The sequence below is a fragment of the Cylas formicarius genome, unplaced genomic scaffold (assembly GCF_029955315.1).
Source record: "Cylas formicarius isolate icCylForm1 unplaced genomic scaffold, icCylForm1.1 PGA_scaffold_2__14_contigs__length_35257938, whole genome shotgun sequence".
Lineage (NCBI taxonomy): Eukaryota > Metazoa > Arthropoda > Insecta > Coleoptera > Brentidae > Cylas > Cylas formicarius.
The window spans coordinates 16,133,060-16,153,519 of NW_026844319.1; the positions used below are offsets into that span (position 1 = coordinate 16,133,060).

Genomic DNA, 20,460 nt, shown 5'->3' on the forward strand with positions numbered 1-20,460 from the left:
CGGGACTACCTAAAAATAACTGGACCAATGACCAATGTTTAAAATAAATAAAGGGACATTTATTTTTTAGTATCTTCTTAAAACAACAGCATTAATAAATCATAGCATTTGAAATATATAATCTAAGCAAAATTAAAATATAGATTAGCGAGTGATTCAGTCGAATATTTGCTTCTCCATGGCAAGCTTGGTTTTACAAAGCAAACAGTATTCGGACGTCAATTTATTTTGATATTTGTGTTATTTTCATTATTAGATGAAAATTGAAAATCCTTTTTAATTAAAAAAATACGGCGTTGTAAGGTCTGTTCAGTTCATATCTAACCCTCTCTAGTCATATTTAGTTTAAAGAAAATCGTTAGTATCTTTCAGTGAAATTCATCTAACAAAAAATTATTATTATTAAAATTGAGTCATAAACAAACATTAAGCGCGATATTTCGAGCACCCTGTATTCGAACTTTATGGAAATTACTATAGTTAGGTTTTAAGTGGTCCTGAATAAGACTTCGTTGACACTTAATTCTTAAAGAAATCCCTAATATCCCTTCTCGATATTTGACATCAAAAATTATTCTCAACAAAAAAAATATAAATAAATATAAAAATTGGTATAGCTGGGTTCTAAGTACTCGTTGTCAATTTATTTTTAAAAAAATCTCTAATAGCACTTCTCTCTTCTCTCTCTTTTGATAAATAGTCTCAGTTGGCGATGACTTTAAGTTGAAGCAATAAGCAAATTAAGGTTTTTGTGCAATTTTCAGAGACTTATCCAACAACAAAATTTATCAAAATCGAACCATAAACAAAGATTTTAAAAGGGTGTGCACTGTACACTTCTTAAGTGGGACACACTGTACTAATATTCGTACTGTCAGTGTTAACACACTATTTGCTCTTTGCTTTTGTTAAGGAAATATGTAGTTTATAGAAAAAAGTTTATTTCTATTTTATTTATTTACCACCATTAGTTTTTTATTGAATAATTGTATATTGGTTGTCAGTATTTTATCTATATCAGAATGCCACAATTTTGGTACAAAGTCAATAACCGAATACACTGAACATTGAAAAGTTCTTAAAATCTTGTGTAATACTTTAAAAATTTGGTTTGGTTATATTAGGCTATCATCACTAAAAAGGTTTGTACATTAAAACTTGATGCTTAACTAATAACTACTCGCGGACACTTTGCATGCTATTTATGCTGAAAATTAAAATTAAAAAAAATCGCCCACGTGATGTATACAAGAGCACAGTCCTGCTTTAAATCTGAAATGTCAAGATTTATCGCCGTAATGCAACAACCTACGCTGTGATATCAAATACGTAATTAAGTAGTATAGGTGTTAAAATTATTTTCCATACTTGTTTTTCTGTTCAATTAAAATCCGACAGATAACTTTTCGATTAAAATTCGTATACCTGTTTGAATGAACTGTCTAATTACTAACTATTGGCGTAAAAAAATGTATTCGGCGCAAACGAGTGAAAGTGGTAAGAAAATCCCATGCAAATCAGATACTCTTGTTATCCTAATATGTCATCGCGATAAAATTAATAGTTTTATTCGATTTTTTTAATACATCAACGCATTACATTTCCTAATGGACTAGGAGGTTGCTAAAAGTTTTGCGGTGTCAAAAAAAGTTGTAGTGTTACGGGTTAATGTCGATCACGATTACTTTTGCTCGACATTGTGGAAATTTAATGAACACTGTCGTGGTAATTCTCAAAACTATAATGATAATCAATGGTCATTAGAAGAATTCTAGTCGTACCATTCATTTCTTTAACAAAACATGCCGTGGAAAATAGTATATTACGCAACAAGTGCGGTAAACATCATTTTGAATCACGAGTTTATCTGGTAAGAGCGGAGCGCAGCCTAAACGAGTTAATTTTTCAAAGAAACTTCCACAGGCTACTGTAATACATTTTTGCTGAGACAAATTTTGCAAGTTTGACTCAGCAAAAACCGACGCAGGCGGAATCCAGAAGTTTTGTAAAAAGTAATAAACGAGTTACTTAAAAAGTTTATCAAATGTATTGCATACTATACTTTTTCTAGTCCCGTCTGTAAAATACCTAATTACATACCGATCTAGCGTGCGGGAAGCGTCACTTTACCATGTAAGTTTCGTTTCCCACGGATCCGAGCCACTTCGGCCATTTCTGGGATTTGAATTTGAATTTTAACGTTTGTCAATTCTGACGGTCACGTCAGTGAATGTATTCGTGTTGTTATACGAAAATTTACCCAAAAACAAACGGACGTAGAAAAACTATAGTATGCAACACGTTCGGTAAATTTTTTAAATCACTCGATTATTAAGCACTCGCTCCGCTGAGCTCCGTTCGTGTCAAATAAACTCGTGAGTCAAATGCGATTTACCGCACTTCAAGCCGTGCGGTAAAATCTCCAAATCTCCCGGAAATGCCCGAAGTGGCTCGAATCTATCTATCTATGGGACAAGAAATTCACGTGGTAAAGTGACGCTGTCCGCTAGATCGGTGTAAGGAAGGAAGGTGAAGGAAGTAGAAAAAGTTAAAACAGCCAATTTACAACTTAAAATCTCTCTTTCAAATGTTATTTCTGAGTCAAGGAAATCGCAACAACAAACAGTTCACACAAAGGTTTCGGTAGGTGCTGTTCTTTCTTTAGTGGGAATCGGAAATTTGCTCTTGCTTTATCAATCTAGGATAGGAAAAAAATAAATAAACAATATTTGAAAGTCAGGAGATGAGCAGCCGCTATCGATGATGACCTGATGACAATGTTTGCTGTTCACTTATGCTTCGTTCACGCTCTCAAATGCATTTCGTCCGCAGAAGAAACATCGACTTCTATAACTTTTACGTGCGTTAGGTCTTAGCTTCTCATTCACAGGAAGTGATTAATTTTTATTTTTTTCGACATTCACAATATCTAAACTCTGGGTATGCGTGACTCTGAACAAATGTTTTGGTTTTTAATTCACTACACGCACCGTGTAAAAAAGCGAAATTGTCACTATATTGTTTTAGAATTTATTATCATGACTAGAACGTAGACCATTAAACTAAAACAATATAGCCCAGATGCCCATCAATTTTTATTCGACCGCTGCTAGTCCGTATAACATGATTTATGTGATTTAAACCTACATTCTCTGCTCTCCATATAAATATAATGTCTGGAAAAATGTCCCTTCTGCTGAGCGCCTACGCGTACTTGTAAAATATATATATAGAACAAAACAGGATCTCAAAACGCCAGACAAATCTGATAAAGGTCTACAGCCTCTGAATAAATTATTGTCAGCGTCGTTTAGCACCGTGTAAAGCAAGCTGTCTAAAATTGATTCGAACGGACAACAAATCATTTGAAAACGTAGTTCTAGCTTCACTCTCCCTTGAATCAGTTGTTGTTTTTGTCAATTGTGATTCCCGCAACTGTATTAAGCATGTCCGTTTGTTCAAAACTTTTTTAAATTGATTTACCGCGCCTAACTTCAACCGTTGTTTATTAGGTTTTCTTTATAATTGTGAAGATGAACGTTTACTGATATGTTTTTATAGTGTAATGGCACTGTACTTTTAATTATATGATAATTCTAAACTTTTGAAAGATTACATTTCGACCAAAGCTTTATTGTCTTACGCTAGATTGTGAATATATTATATATATATATATATATATATATATATATATATATATATATATATATATATATATATATATATATATATATATATATATATATATATATATATATATATATATATATATATATATATATATATATATATATATTCTCACGTATTGATTCACGGATGGAAAAATGTGATGACACTATATTCCGGGATATCATCCGTTCGCTCGTTGAACTCCGACTGGATTCCTGCATCCGACTGGAATCCTGCAAATCTTGCATCCGACTGGAATCCTGCAGACGTCTCGCCAAAATCTCACTTGGCATCTTCAATGCTCGCGCTCCGAAAACACTTCGAACACTCACAGTGTTTTCGAAGTGTTTTCGGAGCGCGAGCATTGAAGATGCCAAGTGAGATTTTGGCGAAACGTCTGCAGGATTCCAGTCGGATGCAAGATTTGCAGGATTCCAGTCGGATGCAGGATTCCAGTCGGAGTTCAACGAGCGAACGGATGATATCCCGGAATATAGTGTCATCATATATATATATATATATATATATATATATATATATATATATATATATATATATATATATATATATATATATTCTCACGTATTGATTCACCGAAGGAAAAATGTGATGACACTATATTCCGGGATATCATCCGTTCGTTGAACTCCGACAGTGTTCGAAGTGTTTTCGGAGCGCGAGCATTGAAGATGCCAAGTGAGATTTTGACGAAACGTCTGCAGGATTCCAGTCGGATGCAGGATTATTCCAGTCGGATGCAGGATTCCAGTCGGAGTTCAACGAGCGAACGGATGATATCCCGGAATATAGTGTCATCATATATATATATATATATATATATATATATATATATATATATATATATATATATATATATATATATATATATATATATATAACATATATATTTTTTTATTCGTAAATCTAGAAAACCACTAGTTACGTTATGAGTATCTGTTTGCACAAAATGCTCTTAAACTGAATTTGTTTATTTCTCTTCTCTTCCACTGATTACTATCACTATTACATGAAGTTACATGTGTCTCTATCTACATTTGCGCACTATCATACATAACACATTTATTTAATCATTATTTTGCTATTGTTTTTCTATTGATCAATAATAATAACAAAATAAAATGATTCGGACCTAGCACTACTGGTAATCTTCTTCAGAGATTCTTCGATATTGGACGTAGATGTCTACGCAAATGTCTGGAGTTCATGAATTATGTCAAAATAAAATAAATTAAATACTAGACAAAAAATAAATAAAAATTCATGTAGCACAAACATAATTAGGTGCCAAATGGCATACCAACACAATCAGACAGATTATTGTTTGTGCTTATTATAGTTATTTTCGGTTAAAGAAACTATACCCATAAAATTCACATCGCGTTCCTAAAAATAAAGTAGCTAATAAATTTCAAAGAGTTAGTTTTTTAAACCACTCAGAGAAAATTATTGCTATTTTTTAACATAAATCCACGCAGATCATATCTGCAAGCATTTCATATCGGTGTCAGACTTTAGGTACTTGGCAATTAACCCGATTCGCCAATGAAGGCCTCTCGTGAAATTGAAAGGTCAATCTTATCTTTATTGTTTTATTTTTTAATGTATATTACGCAAAAAAGATATTTGCGAAAGCACAGAAAACAGTTAGGTTTGGTACATCAGTGAGCTGGTAATTTATTTAGCAAAGAGTATTTAATAAATACCAAATAACAAGCAAACCGATAAAATAATTGAAATGTTGACTTAATTGAATTAATGTTTCAGCTAACATTTTCAACGGAATATACCGCAATTATATATTCAATTAATTTGTGCAAACGTGCTGCTTATAACCTTTGTATCGTTGAATCGATCATTGAAATTGGTAAATAATTACATTCTTCATTATTTAGAATCATTGAACACTATTCTTTATAATAATTAAGCTATTTTATTAACTGGTATTACTCCATTATATTTAAAAATAAAATATGTATACCGCCTGAACAAATTTAAGTGGACATGTAGTCTGAAAAAAAAAGAGTTAACTAACATTGAGCACTTAAACTTATAGTGCGCAACGAAAGTGAGTATACCAACAATATTTCCAAAAAACATCTGATTATATAGAGTGAACAAAGTGAATATTTCCAAAATCGTTGTTGGATTGTCTAGAAAATGTTTTGATTATATTTTATTGTATGAATCAAAAATCCGAAAAACTGTAACAGGAAATTCATAAAAAAACATAAAAAAAGAATAAAGTGATATACATCTAAACATTACTTTCGTTTCTACAGGTAACTTTCTAAACTGTGTTGGTTTTAGATATAGGGAAATTAAATTACATATTTTTGGAGCACCGGAGCATTTTTATGAAAATTTCTTTTTTGCATGGTTTCTCAAATTGAAACGAGCATTGAAGGTTGGTTCACAATGAGAGCACTTAACGCTATTCATTTTATAATACAATGGGAATTTTAGCAATCGCCTGCAATAGCAATAGCAATCCGTTTTTTAGCCATGTTTACTACACCACCTAAGTTGCGGTTTTTGTACAGATGAAGTAGAATTTTCTAGGAATAAACATAAATTCCCAATACTTAATAATATTTATTTATATATTGAACTGAGGTGGTTTTTACTTGATGAAAATCCATTTAACAATAAATAAGAACTAACAGTTCAGTTCAGATTTTCACAAGACAACTGTTTCCACAATCATTATCATTATTATTATCATTATCAAATGTAATATTTACAAACTGCCTGCTACTATATATACCGAAAAATGACAACAAAATCTTAATTAATGTTGGTTGTGAGAATTTAAGTTTAATAATGGAGAGCTATTTAAATGTAATTGATCGATAAGCAATTCATTTGAATGTCTCATTTTGTTAATTTTCATAGCTCCAAATAAATTTAATTTTCTGCTTTTTGTTGCTGTATGTGAAATATTAAAATTGTCGTCCAAAACGTGTTTTTCTGTGTTTAAGCGTGTAGCATAATTAGAATCTAGGCTATTGTTTCCAAACACTCTTTTATGTTCGTTAATGCGTTTCTTGAAGGCTCAACCTGTTTGTCCAATATAAATTTTTAAAAATTAAAACATTTCGTTTTATTGTTTTTTTTAAAAATTTCCTATTGCGTTGCTAGTTCTGAAAGCTATTTTTAAAGCACATTTTGACAAATGTTTCAACACTTTTTCACTGGTTTCTCCTATGTATGTAATTGTTTTAAAATATTCGTCTTCTGTATTAGTTTTCGAATGAATAGAGTTTACTGTTGTCTGGATTTGTTTTTTATTTATAATTTTATCGCTAATAGACGGATTGTAGCCGTTGTTCATTGCAATTTGTTTAATGATATTAAGCTCCTTGTTGTAATTTTCTGTTGAGAGTGGCGTATTAAGAAGTCTGTGTCTGTGATTTGAGCTGTTATGTATGATTGTGTCCGTGTGTGAAGGTTTATGGTAAATGGGAAAATCTAATGTGTTTTGCGTTTTCGTAAATAAAAAAAAATCTTTTGTATTATTCAACAAAAATAAAGATATCAAAATCCCTTCTAACGCAACACTATTGTTTTTTCGGAAACAGGTTTACCCATTTGTGAAACAAGATTTAATAGATTGCTTAATAGTATATTTAGACCAAAATTATTTTGTATTTAATGGACAGATTTACATCTCTAATGCCTTACATTTACATCTCTAACACCTTAGTCCTTTGTTGGCAGAGAGCTTTATGTATAATTTATAAAATATCATACTAGAACATCCTTTAAGTAAAAGTTTTCGATGGTGGTATAGCAACGTGGACGATGTCTTTGCTTGCTTTGTTGGAACGGACAGACAATTGAATTCTTTTTTAAATTACATTAACTCATTACATAATCGTATAAAATTCACTATCGAGATTGAACAGGATAACTCTATTAATTTTTTTGAATTAATTATTACGAAAACGCAAAACAAATTAGATTTTTCCGTTTACCATAAACCTTCACACAAGGACACAGTCATACATAACAGTTCAACTCAATACATCTCTTTTATACACAAGACTTCTTAATACTCCACTCTCAACAGAAAATTACTTAATAAAAAATAAAATAATATAGTAAATAATAAAATAAAAAACAAATCCAGGCAACAGTAAACTCTATTTATCCGAAACCTAATACAGAACACGAACAATTTAAAACAATTACATACATAGGAGAACGCAGTGAAAAAGTTTCAAAACATTTGTCTAAATGTGCTTTAAAAATAGCTTTCAGAACTAACAACACAACAGGAGAATTTTTAAAAAACAATAAAAGGAAATGTCCAAAATCTCAAAAATCAGGTCTCTACAGGTTCAAATACGGATCTTGTCCTAAAATTTATATTGGACAAACAGGTAGATCCTTCAAGAAACGCATTAACGAACATAAAAGAGCGTTTAAAAACAATAGTTTAGATTCTAATTATGCCACACATTTAAACACAGGAAAACACATTTTTGACGACAATTTTGATATTTTACATACAGCAACAAAGAGTAGAAAATTAAATTTATTTGGAGCCATGGAGATTAACAAAATGAGACATTCAAATGTATTGCTTAACGATTAATTAGTTTCAAATAGCTCTCCATTATTAAACTTAAATTCTCACGACATTAATTACGGTTTTATTGGCATTTTTCGGTATATATAGTAGCAGGTAGTTTGTAAATATTACATTTGATAAAGACACGGTGTTGTCGAAACAATTGTCGTACAATACAATACAATATTTATTTGGTTCCGTTAAATTACCGAAATGATAGGATTATTTTTTTCTTCGTGTATAGAACACGCAACGTGATTATTTTTACTTATAATTTAAAAGTTTCTAAAATCTTTTCCCAAATGTTTAGTCCATTTTTCGCTCTTGTTAACTTTTTTTATTATTGAAGCCACAACCTTGGTTAAAAGTTATAGTTTTCCCGCTGATTAAGTGACATCGCGTTTGAACCACAAATCGATTAGAGTGTCTTTTTTCGACTTAGAGGAGACGTCGGGTAAAACTACCGTAAAAGTTAAGGATATAGTAAAATCGGATTCATAATTTCAGATATAGTCTTTTTTATAATTGTTTCATTTATGACCTCCAGTTAGTGTGAAGATTATATCATAATGGAAATAGAGCATATTGTTGTTGGAGAATAACAAGTTTCGCTTGTAACTGATATTACACAAGAGCAAATAAGCGTTCCATGGCCATTTTTCCTTTGCTCGAAAATGCGACGCGTTTGCTGCAGTGCGATCGATCAAATTCTCATTCGCCTTTTTAAATCTTATTCTTCTTCTAGTGTTGGTATTCCGTTACGGTACGTGATCCAGGACTAATCAATAAAAAACCAATACCAAACGCCGTCCATTAGTTTAATAAGCGAATGTTCTCTGTTTTCTATCCGTCATATTTAATTTAATTAACCAACTAGTCTACATTTAGTCGTCTGGTGACATGGAAATGACCAGCCTTTAAATAAATACCAATTAAAAACGTTGACATTGTTTACTTGGTATACATGTTCTCACGCACCGACGACGCAGCGGCGCACGTCCGACTTCAAAATTCCCTCCATTAACGCAATACTTACGTGGTACACCACTGCACGTTAACAACCGCTTCCTTCATTACAATGAGGTCAATAAGTTTTATCTTGTCTATGCATGCGTCCGACGTTACGTATCTCGTCTGGTTTCGCGTGTATTTCCTCGGAAATTGATAATAATGACAAATAACATATGGCCGAGCGATTACTTCGTGTACCTTTGGAGGTCTTTTGTTTGTTGTGAGAGAAACATAAATTCACATAGATGTTTTTTATCGTCCGGTTGAATATATATTTTTTTCTATATAAATTTCTGAGGAATATGAATGATTTTTGAACTGTTTTGGAGATTTGGTCCTTAAATCTAAGGTTAGCATCAAACAATCCGAGGTTCTTATATTCCAAGGGTTAGAAGCATTGCGCAATGTAAATTGAATATTTTACCTAGGAGACACTAGTCCATAATCATACCAGCGGATTTAAATGGTTTAATTTTTAGACCGTTTTTAAAATAATAATAATAATAATATACTCGGGATATTCGTTTACTTTCTCTGAAAAGCTTTTGAGTAATTGTGTGTCGTCAGCAAAGCTACAATTGGGTGCAATAGTGGCATATCGACAAAATAACAGTTCCAATAAAATCAGTGGTTTAGGAAAATAAAAACTGAAATATTGAGATAACTCTTAGCAACTCTCCTACTTATTACAAAATTTATAGTCTCTATAATTATATATTGATTTGTGTTATTCTCTTTTTAAAACAAAAAATATTTTTTGAGGTTCTTTTTTTATATGTTTCTAACTTTTGTACCGTTATTGATTTTTTTTGTACACATCAGTTCCACAAATAAAGTGCAATATTTTGATAAAAACGTTGTCAATAAAATAATAGATCAAAGTTTTAACATCATTTTATTATAAAAATACGTATAAAAATATAATACCGCATGTTCATTTGCAAGATAGGTACATAGTAATAACTTACACTAGTAAAACACTAAAAAATGTGCCCTCATAAAATAAAATAAAAGGAGCAACTATCAGATTAGTAGTCTTTGGATAATAAAAAAGAACGGACCTATAGCTTTTGGTAGAGAGCTATTGTTAAAATTACAAGAAACAAGAATTATAATGGCACGTAAACAAAAGTTAAGCTGTGTTGTGCTTAACAACACCACCTGAACTGTCCCAATGAAAGTTAATAGAAGTTACTAGTTTTTTAAAATCAAAAAATCATCGTAACTCATCTCTACGACTTTATAAGGAGTTCTCGTCTTCTTCGCATTTTTTACCAACATTACGTACTCTGTGGCGATCTCGGACACACTGCGCTATGTGCCGGTTTTGCGCGTAAAATCGTTAAAAAACGCGGGAAATGGCACTAACTAGCGGAACTGAACTAAGATAACTCTGTGCCGATATTGTTTGTTGTTAAAATACAAATGTGCGAGTCTTATGGTACAATTAGCTAAAAATAGCTATTTTTTGATATGTGCCATTATTGCATCCAGTGAGCGATATGTAGCGGACGATGATGGAAGAACATTAAAGGCTTCATTAAAAACGTCTTATTAGAGAAATTCCAATTCAGCAGGATATTTGTGCTTCAGAAAAAGCCTGTAAGAATTTCAGCAGGATTGAGATGTGGAGACGATAACAACATTTATAATTATAATGCCATGCATAGCACGCCCATTCCCAGTTTTTACTTTTTATTAATTTATTTTTTCCAGAAATTTTTCCATAGCAAGGGTACTGCAATTTAAGTACAATAGAATAATTTATATATTATATATAGTTTAATACAGAGTTAAACAAAATGAAGGTAGGAACTGCGGTTTTAATAAAAATAACAAAAAAACAAAAATCACACATCTCACACACAATCACAATTCTATTTTGTAATAAAGGAAAACAGGGAAAAATCTGAGATTAACAAGACTTTAGCATTTTTAGGTGTTAAATTAAGTAGAGGCGATTTAAAGATTGTACCGACTGTAAAATTGCAAGAAGGCATATGAAGCACTTACGGCCAAAAGTTTAGAGATAATGTCTATTAAAAACGGAAAAATTTACTTGAGAATTTTAAATTTTAATTTTAAAATGATTATCGGTGTGGGTTAAGTAAAAACAAACAATACAAAGATGGTGCTTCTTGTGCTCAGTCAATGTACATATGGTTACAACATTTAAAGTATTCTTCCGTTGAGGTTGTGCGATAGTAAGTAAAAATTCACGTATGTTGAAATTTTCGCAATGACAATATCCAATTCGAATAGTTTTATAGTTCCATTTTGTAAATTTTAATGAGAAAATATCGGACTATTTTGAGGACACTAAAAGATAAATTAGAGACAGAGGCGGTTAAAAAGTGAAAAAACTCTTTTAAAAATTGGATTAGATTTCTGTCACCTCTCTAAAAATTGAAAAGGAAGTGGAGAGAATGCCTAGATAAGTTTATTTAGACACTATGTCAACAGGACAGGATTGTTCAGTTTGGAAGGAAAATGAAAAAATGATCCAAAAAAGTTAGATTTCGCTAGACATTAATTTTCGAGGTAGTTGTTCAGAATAGGCGTCAAATAAATGAAAGTGATGTTACAGTAGATAGGCCAATGTTAATCGGTTTAGGAATTTTTTCTATATCTTTAATGAATAATTGGAAGAGCAATGGGCCCCCCATCTAGGACGTCTGACGGTAAAAGGGCACTTTCTTAGTGGTGCGTTCAGTACGATTGCACCAAACTTCACGCTTCCTGCACCCAATATACTTTTCTCGCGCTTTTACATGCATTTTTGGTCGTTTAAAATCTCGCTTATAAATAGTATTCGACAGTTCAAACATTCGTTCAAAGTAATTCCATGTTGTAATTAAATAATTCCGCATTCAACGTACATATTAAATGCCGATTGTACACCGGGCGTTTTACAAGACACGCACACATATATGATCCGATATTCCAATTTTAAACAGCAACGAGTGTTGAATAATTGAAACAACTTTCGCGATATATGTGTCATAATTTTTAAATTAGCCATTATGCTATGTGTGTTAAACTTGTCTCTAATTAAAATGGCAAGGGCAAGATTTTGCATATGAAAGACAACGCTTTTCTCAACAAAAAAATTCAGAATTGGAAATCAAGTGGCTAGAATCGATCACACTTTACTCAGCCTAATATCTTCCGCCATAATCTAAAAAACAAATTAACTGCCATAGTAAACGGAATATTTATTATGATAAAAATGGCGAATCGAGCTAGTTTTTGTACACGGAGGCCCAATCAGAACTCAATTTAATCACGCCTATCTTGATTGTAGTGAGTTATAAATCCATCAACGGCGATAATTTATGGGTCATAAGCTTGAATTAATAGTAATTGCGATTTTCAATATTACACTTTTAATATGCAATTAGTTTTCGATTAAAGGCTTACTATTATCAAATATATAATAATTAAACGATGTAAAAGGTAAACAGCAGCGTAAGAACAAAGATTGCTTCTATTTAACAACAGAGAATTGCTTCAATTTTTAGTTTAGAAACTAATTTATTTAATTTTTTTTTTCAGAACCGGAGAGAAGAAAATCGCATTGGTGCAAGGTAAGAGTTGGCGACTAAACCCAGTTTATGTCACATTAACACGTCAAATTTAATACTCTTTTTTTGCGAATATAGTTTAGTTTTTTAGTGTATTGGTATTATTGTATTCGTCTAACTCAAAGTAAATCTGATACAATGTTTTTGCACAACGAGTTATATAAGATGATCATCACACATCAACATCTTCCTGTTTGGTGGTTTGTGGTAATCCTTTCGAGCATACTGATGAATTCTACAGGATCCCACACATACGCAATAAATAACTAATAAAGTCTTGAATTCATAATATATGTTTTACCAATTTCTTGTATGGTTTTATTAATTTAATTATTTATAAATAATTTAACACAAAGAAAAATTTTAGGTTAGATAGCGACATTTCATTGCTGACAATATGGAAAATTTGAGAGTAAATCATCACTTGCCCGACATTGTTGATAGGCATAATATTTTAGCCAGTTAATTTATAAAGTGTCCCCAAATGACCGAAAAAAGTCTAATAAAAATATGTCATCCGGTGATATTCGTCTATCAACGTCTCCTATTTTGAAAATATAATAACTGTGGTATTTTAATTGGGCTATTTTTAAACCTGACACAGTCGATTTATGCGAAACACTATCGTTAGCACATTATATTTTCGCCAAATTTCTCTCGAGAATATGTAAATGCTTCTTTAACAACAACATTTTTAACAGCATGCATCTCAACGGTTTTGGAACTTGAAAACCATAAGGGGTGCGTTAACATATTCCATTGTGTTCAGAACACCTCTTAAAACTAATTTCCAAAATGCATTCTTGCCAATCTTGACAAGGACCTCTCCTTTTAAATCGTGTTTTTATTTTGCTGCGAGAAAAATGTACTCGCTTTGTTCATTTCGAATAGCATTTACATCATCATATTGAGCCGGAAAGGCTCTGTCAACAACAAAATAAAAATACAGGGTGATACTTGTGAAAACAACATTATAAAAATAATTCAAAAACAAAAAAGATCAACGGAGTAGTCTCATATGCCATTATGATTGATGATGATGTTCGGGACATACATAATCAGCAGATATCAGTAGTGGATCTGTGCACAGTAAATTATAACTTATACTAGAAATAAATTCAAGAATTACAACTAAATATTACTATTAAATTAATAACTATCGGGAAGCAAAAAAAACTTTTTAAATAATTATCAACCTAACAAAATTTTCATAAATTCGGGAATATAGTCTGGATATGTTAAAATACATCTAATAAAGATTGATAAAAAAAAAACAATCATCTAAACAACTTTTGCTTTAACAACAAATTCAAAAAAATCTATGCAATCCTGAAAAGTGATGTTTTGTCACTCTTCAGTTTTAATAATATGAACTCTTTTAAATGAAAAAGGTCCATCTTCTATCCAATTAAGAGGTGCATAGCAAGTATACTAATTATTTACTTTAGCCAAGTAAAAAAGGTGTCTAAGTTTCTTCAGAATCAGAAAGAAGTTTTTTGAACGACTGTCTACCACCAAGTTTCCCCTACATACCTCCAAATTTCCTTGAAGGATCTAATATTACCACTATAATTTCACTAGATACCAGTAAAGCTACTATGTATTATAAATTACCACAACAAATACCCCTCCATTTTCAACTATATGGTTTTCTTTTTTTCAGCATTTTTTCTTCTTGTTCTACGGGATTGGCTTTATTCCACGGTAATGTGCCAGAAATGCGGAAAGGGAGGGTTCCTACCTCTTTGTAAAAATAAATAATCATTTATTAGTAACTTCATTAAGAGAGCTCGAACGGAAGATAGATGTGCACTGTCATGTGTGGGGAATGCATGACGGTCAATATGAATCTGAAGCGAAAATTCTTCTTTTAAAATTTGGTTTTATTTCGCGTCTAATAATTTTGGGATTTCGGAGAGAACCAAACTGATACCGAATGGTGACTTAATTCCTATTTTAATTAACTCTGTGCCTATGTCAAAATTATCTATTTCGGACATTCAAAAGACAAGATGAATTCAAAACTTCGGCACTCACGAAAAGGGCTTTGTCGGCACGTTAATAATTAGTCTACCGCGATTTCTTTTTCTGTTGCCATGTGTTCTCTAATCTCAGTTCTTACTTAAGCTATTTTCTATGATCTCAGTTATTCCGTTTCGTTTTAACAAGCAAACAAGTACGAGAAGACGGCATAATTATTTTTAATGATAATCCGCAACACACGTACTTTTAGACTGTATGCGAACCTGTTATACAAAAGTTGCATAACGCACTATTTATAGACACGAAAATAAATGCTGTGGTTTATCGAAAATTATGAAAATTAACTCCGCACCGTCGGATAGATTAATGGCGGCTCAGGTGAGAAATATTTTGAAATATCGCGATTATACGGTAATGTGGCGTATACGTCTAATAGGATTAGATATTTATCCAATTAAATGAGTTTTCATCAATTACGCGTTACCGACTAGCGACCAAATAAGTTAAATATATTCCAAGTTACATTCCAAACATTAAGTTGGCACGATATAGATCACCCCATCAAAGTTGTTGTGGAGATAGATCATCAGGGGTTGGAATGTTGCACTTCAGGACTTGGATCGTGAAAAGTCTACCAGAATAACAGTTTACAAAAGTTTTCTCAACTGTGAACTAATATGTTTCTAGCTTATTGGGAGAGCATTAATTTGGTGGGTGATTTCCCGTTAAATGTAAGTCTATCTGTGAACTTTGTAGTATAGCCCTCTTTAGCCTTATAATCAGACAGATTCTTACTCTTAAATTTTAAACACTATTAAATCACTTTTAAAAATTTTAAATATAGATCTACAACACTTATTGCACGCTTCACCTATTTTGTGGAAGTCGCCGCATTGCACCCATTGGTGATTACCTCTTTACGAACCTCCTTTCTTCCATTCTGCTTATATTTATTTCCCTGTCTAGCACCCAGTATAATTTTTTTCCGCATACAACTATTTCTTATGGTATTACTTCTTTCCCTATAGAGTGACGTTTTCTCGACTATTCAGTATTCGTTGTTTGCAGTCTAGATACTTTTTTTTGTGTTGCAAAATTATTTTGTATTAAGTTGTCTCTTCCCGAATATATGATCATGGCATATCTAAAGACATATTTGAAGTTTGTGTAGGTTTCTAAATGCTTGCTGATTCGTGTGCCAAATAAAACTATCCAAATAAAACTATCCATTATACGATCTGGAAGCAATAGGAGATACGAAAAAAGTTTCGTGCAAAATTTTCTAGAATTCTTCTAAAGATTTAAGATATTATAATTTATAATTATAGTGTATTGCAACGAAAATTTAACCACAGACTAAGAAGATGATGCTCTACTCAATCAGTTTGACAGATGCTCCTCAGCTTATACAGGGTGTCTCCAATAGGTGGTGCCGTTTTGGCGAATTTAATGAACAAAATCTCAATAGATTTTCAAATGTAACTCCGTATATTTTTATTCAAATTCAATTTTAGGACAATAAATAAGTTTCTAATTTATTTTTATTTAAATTTTACTTATCTTTTGAGATATTCGATATTTAAGATAACGCCCGTATAAATTCTTGTTGAATTTTAAGCTGCCCACATTAGGTCACTTTTTGGCAATATTAGGCATTTTTTAAATGGCAAAGACATGATACTACTTCTTTTAAAGATATAATACTCAAGATACGCTAATAAAACCTATTGCTAACAATACAGGGTGTCAATTAATACGTAGAAATTAAAAAAAAAAAACGAGTGTATACTACACACTATTACAGATTTGATAAAACTTCAAAACTCATATTTAAAGAAACATAAAGTAGTTAATTATCTAGCTTGATTGAAAATACCTAATAACAAAAATAAATAATTAAAGTTTATAGGCTAACTAACAAGGTAACAAATTTGAGTAAATAAATCTATAAAACAAAAAGTTAACTTAAAAGGGTTCAACAATTCCATAAAGTTTAGATAAAAATGTTCCTCTCAAAATGTTCGTTTTATCTGGCATCAAAACAACAAAGAAATATCAAAATATTTAAAAATGTAGTTGGCTGTGACATCACAAGCCTTTTTTTTGACGCATTGGGGTAAAAAACAAACTTTGACATTTCAGTTGTTTGAAATAGAAATATTTGAATATCTTGAGATTTTGTTAATCGAATTCGCCAAAATCGCACCACCTATTTGGGACACCCTGTATAACCTGATTGAGTAGTGCATCATCTCCTTAGTTATAACACAATTTTATATGTGGCAATCAAAATATGAAAAAAAAACACATAACCCCATTTTCTGCCTAAACTATGCAAACTTTGAATAGGAATTTCTTAAGAAAGTGATCTTTATTTTAACCAAGGAATCCAAAAATGTCGAAATATATAGGATGTTTCGTTCAAGGTAACAAATTTGATGTCGTGAGGGATACTGTTGGAACACCCTGTATCAACAAAATTATAATATTTTAATCTTCAGGAGAGTCCAAGAAACCTTTCCACCAGTCCGTTTAGTGGATCGTTTTATTTGGCACAAGGACTACCTGGCAGTAATGCGAATAGAGTTGTTTTTTGTGAAGTTGTTTATATTGTATGACCAATCAAGGCATTCGTTAATATGAGTTCGTCTATGATTTCAATTTGTCTTGAAACTCCATGTGTAATGGTGTGATTTCGATCAATTGCTTTGTCCTAAAAACAAGTATCTGGATCTTATTTTTATTGATAATTGATTTATTTGGTAACGCTTTACTTAAAATAATTAATTTGGTATCATCTGTATGTTTAACAATGTGTTTGTTCTCATCATTAAAGAAACAGGTTTAAATCGGTAACAAACAATATAAAAATGGTTGACGTCAATTTGCTCGCTTGCGCAATAGGTACATTCATGTGTTATCTATTGTTACTGTTACAACCTGCTTCCTAATCCTCAAATGCGATATTAACCTTTTTTGCATTGTTCCTTGTACCATGCTACTTCAATTGTTGTATAATAAGTTTCATTTCCAGGACAGAGTCACCATTTTCTGGTATTTGATAACTTTGTGAAAAATATTGCGGCTTGCGTTGACTTTTCCTAAAAAAACCATGCCGGTTTTTTACGGTTAGAAAGTTCACCAGTGCACTACTTATTGCTAAATGAAATATTTTTGAAGATCCAGATAACAGATGAGTTTATATTTTTTGGTAATACTGTTTGAAATTCCGCGAATCCTACTGTTATGTATATTCTTGATTTTTATTTTCTTGCTATTTGACCAATATTTTCCAGACCGATCGGTTTTATAAATGATGTACTTACATTTTTACTAATATTACAGCTAAATGAAATATGATCCAATTTACTTAACAAATCTGGTACAGTTCTACGTAAAACAGTTCTTATATTCCTTGATAAAGTTAAGAAAGAATTAAATCTACTTTTAAACATTCTAGAATATTTACATTTCTTTTTAATAGCAGTCTATACATCTACTAATTTAGACAGAAACTAATAATGAATAAGCAAAAAAAAACAAAAAAAAAATTGTAAGTAATAATGTTTTTTCTAATTTCTGTCATTGATCTTAATCAAATATATTTCTCCACAATATTTCTATCCGCAATAGATAAAGAGATAGATAAATAAATACGGAGAACAGAAGAGAATAAGGAGAACAATAATAATTGTTAATAATAATAGTTAATAGAATAATAAAAATAAGTCTTAAAAAAGGGAAAAAATGCAGAGCATCTGTAAACGGTCATCTGTATATAAGGGGTGTTTTTTTTCGATGTATAGAACTTTAAGTTGCAATAAAACAACGACGGATTATTCGATTGACATGAATTTTATTTATCCGAAAGATAATCTTGTGGCATTACATTTTAAATATGATTTCTGGCATATGACCGTCACGGCTGACATGGATGTAGTCCAATCTGGACGTTCAATTTTCGATGACTTTTTCTAACATTTGTGGCCGTATATCGGCAATAACACGGCGAATGTTGTTTTCCAAATGGTCAAGCATTTGTGGCTTATCCGTATAGACTAATGACTTTATATAGCCCCACAGAAAGTAGTCTAACGGTGTTAAAGATTTCGGAGGCCAATTCACAGGTCCAAAATGTGAAATTAGGCGGTCACCAAACGTGTCTTTCAATAAATCGATTGTGGCACGAGCTGTGTGACATGTTGCGCCGTCTTGTTGAAACCACATCTCCTGGACATCATGGTCATTCAATTCAGGAACGAAAGAGTTAGTAATGATAGTTCTATACCGATCACCATTGACTGTAACGTTCTGGCCATCATCGTTTTTAAAGAAGTACGGACCAATGGTTCCACCAGCCCATAAAGCGCACCAAACAGTCAGTTTTTCTGGATGCAACTGTGTTTCGACATACACTTGAGGATTAGCTTCGCGCCAAATGCGGCAGTTTTGTTTGTTGATGTAGCCATTCAACCAGAAGTGCGCTTCATCGCTAAACAAAATTCGCTTATGAAAATCGGGAACAACGGCAATCTCGTTTTAGGCCCATTCGACAAATCTACGCCTAACTTGATGATCGTTTGGCTTCAATTTTTGCACGAGTTGGATTTTGTAAGCACGTAAACCAAGATCCTTCCGCAAAATCTTCCATAAAGTGGATGGACACAGATCCAATTCCTGTGTTCGATCGCGGATGGACTCATTCGGGTCTTCCTCAATGCTACGCTCTACAGCAGCAATAGCTTCTTCTGTACGCACCGTAGGGCGTCTCTGGGGATGCGAGTTATCAATAAGAGTAAACGTGGCGCAAAAACGTTCCATGGTTAATCGAATTAAGTGCTCTGATGGGCGATTTTATCGACGATAAAATGGTCGTGGTGCGCGATACGTATTCCGCACAGAACCATTATTTTCGAAATAAAATTGCACTATTTGCAAGCGTTGTTCAGGCTTGAGTCTATTCATGATGAATTGCCAAACCATACTGAGAATAAATCACTTGACAGCTGTTAAATCGGTCGCCATCTTGAACAGTAATTCCAACTTAAATTTCTATACATCGAAAAAAAACACCCTTTACAACAACATGCACGTATATACACATTAAAAAAATGCAATATATTATCTTAAATTTGATATATCGTTTTATTCACGGAGAATTTCTGGGAAATTATTGTACTTTGTAATCCTGCAACAGTCTTGAGATCTGGGTTTTTAAAGACATACATTAGAGCAGTGTTAAAATACAATTTTCCATAAAAACAGGTCTACAGCTGTCGCACTAGCTCATTTGAAAGATAAGACGTATACAGTTGTTTTGTACAAGGAAAACCCTGCCAAAATCGGAGGAGTTACCCCAAAACAGAAGTTCATATCGAAGTCTAGATTAAACGAAAAACGAAAGGAACCAGCCGACAAAAAATCACTACAAAACTGCTCACATTCCTAGCAATTACCCTCAGTGCATAGCAGTATTTACTTAAGCTTTTATCTATTTTAAGCACAAGAGAGGAAATATACTTTGTTGTATTAATTTGTACTCCATTATATGTAAATATTATTGACTGGTCCGTTCGGTTCCCCGCATATTTAAAAGGAACCCATGATGACTGGAGGAGT

At 32.1% G+C, this 20,460-nt stretch overlaps 1 protein-coding gene across 4 annotated transcripts in view; it reads left to right on the forward strand.

The window, feature by feature from the left end:
* Positions 1-20,460, forward strand: part of LOC132698404 (uncharacterized) — a 125,781-nt gene that overhangs the window by 72,938 nt on the left and 32,383 nt on the right. For all 4 annotated transcript variants that reach the window (XM_060664441.1, XM_060664439.1, XM_060664443.1 and 1 more), the window contains one exon: positions 12,830-12,861. The gene's annotated coding sequence lies outside the window, so the exon portion shown is untranslated. The remainder of the gene's footprint in view (positions 1-12,829; positions 12,862-20,460) is intronic.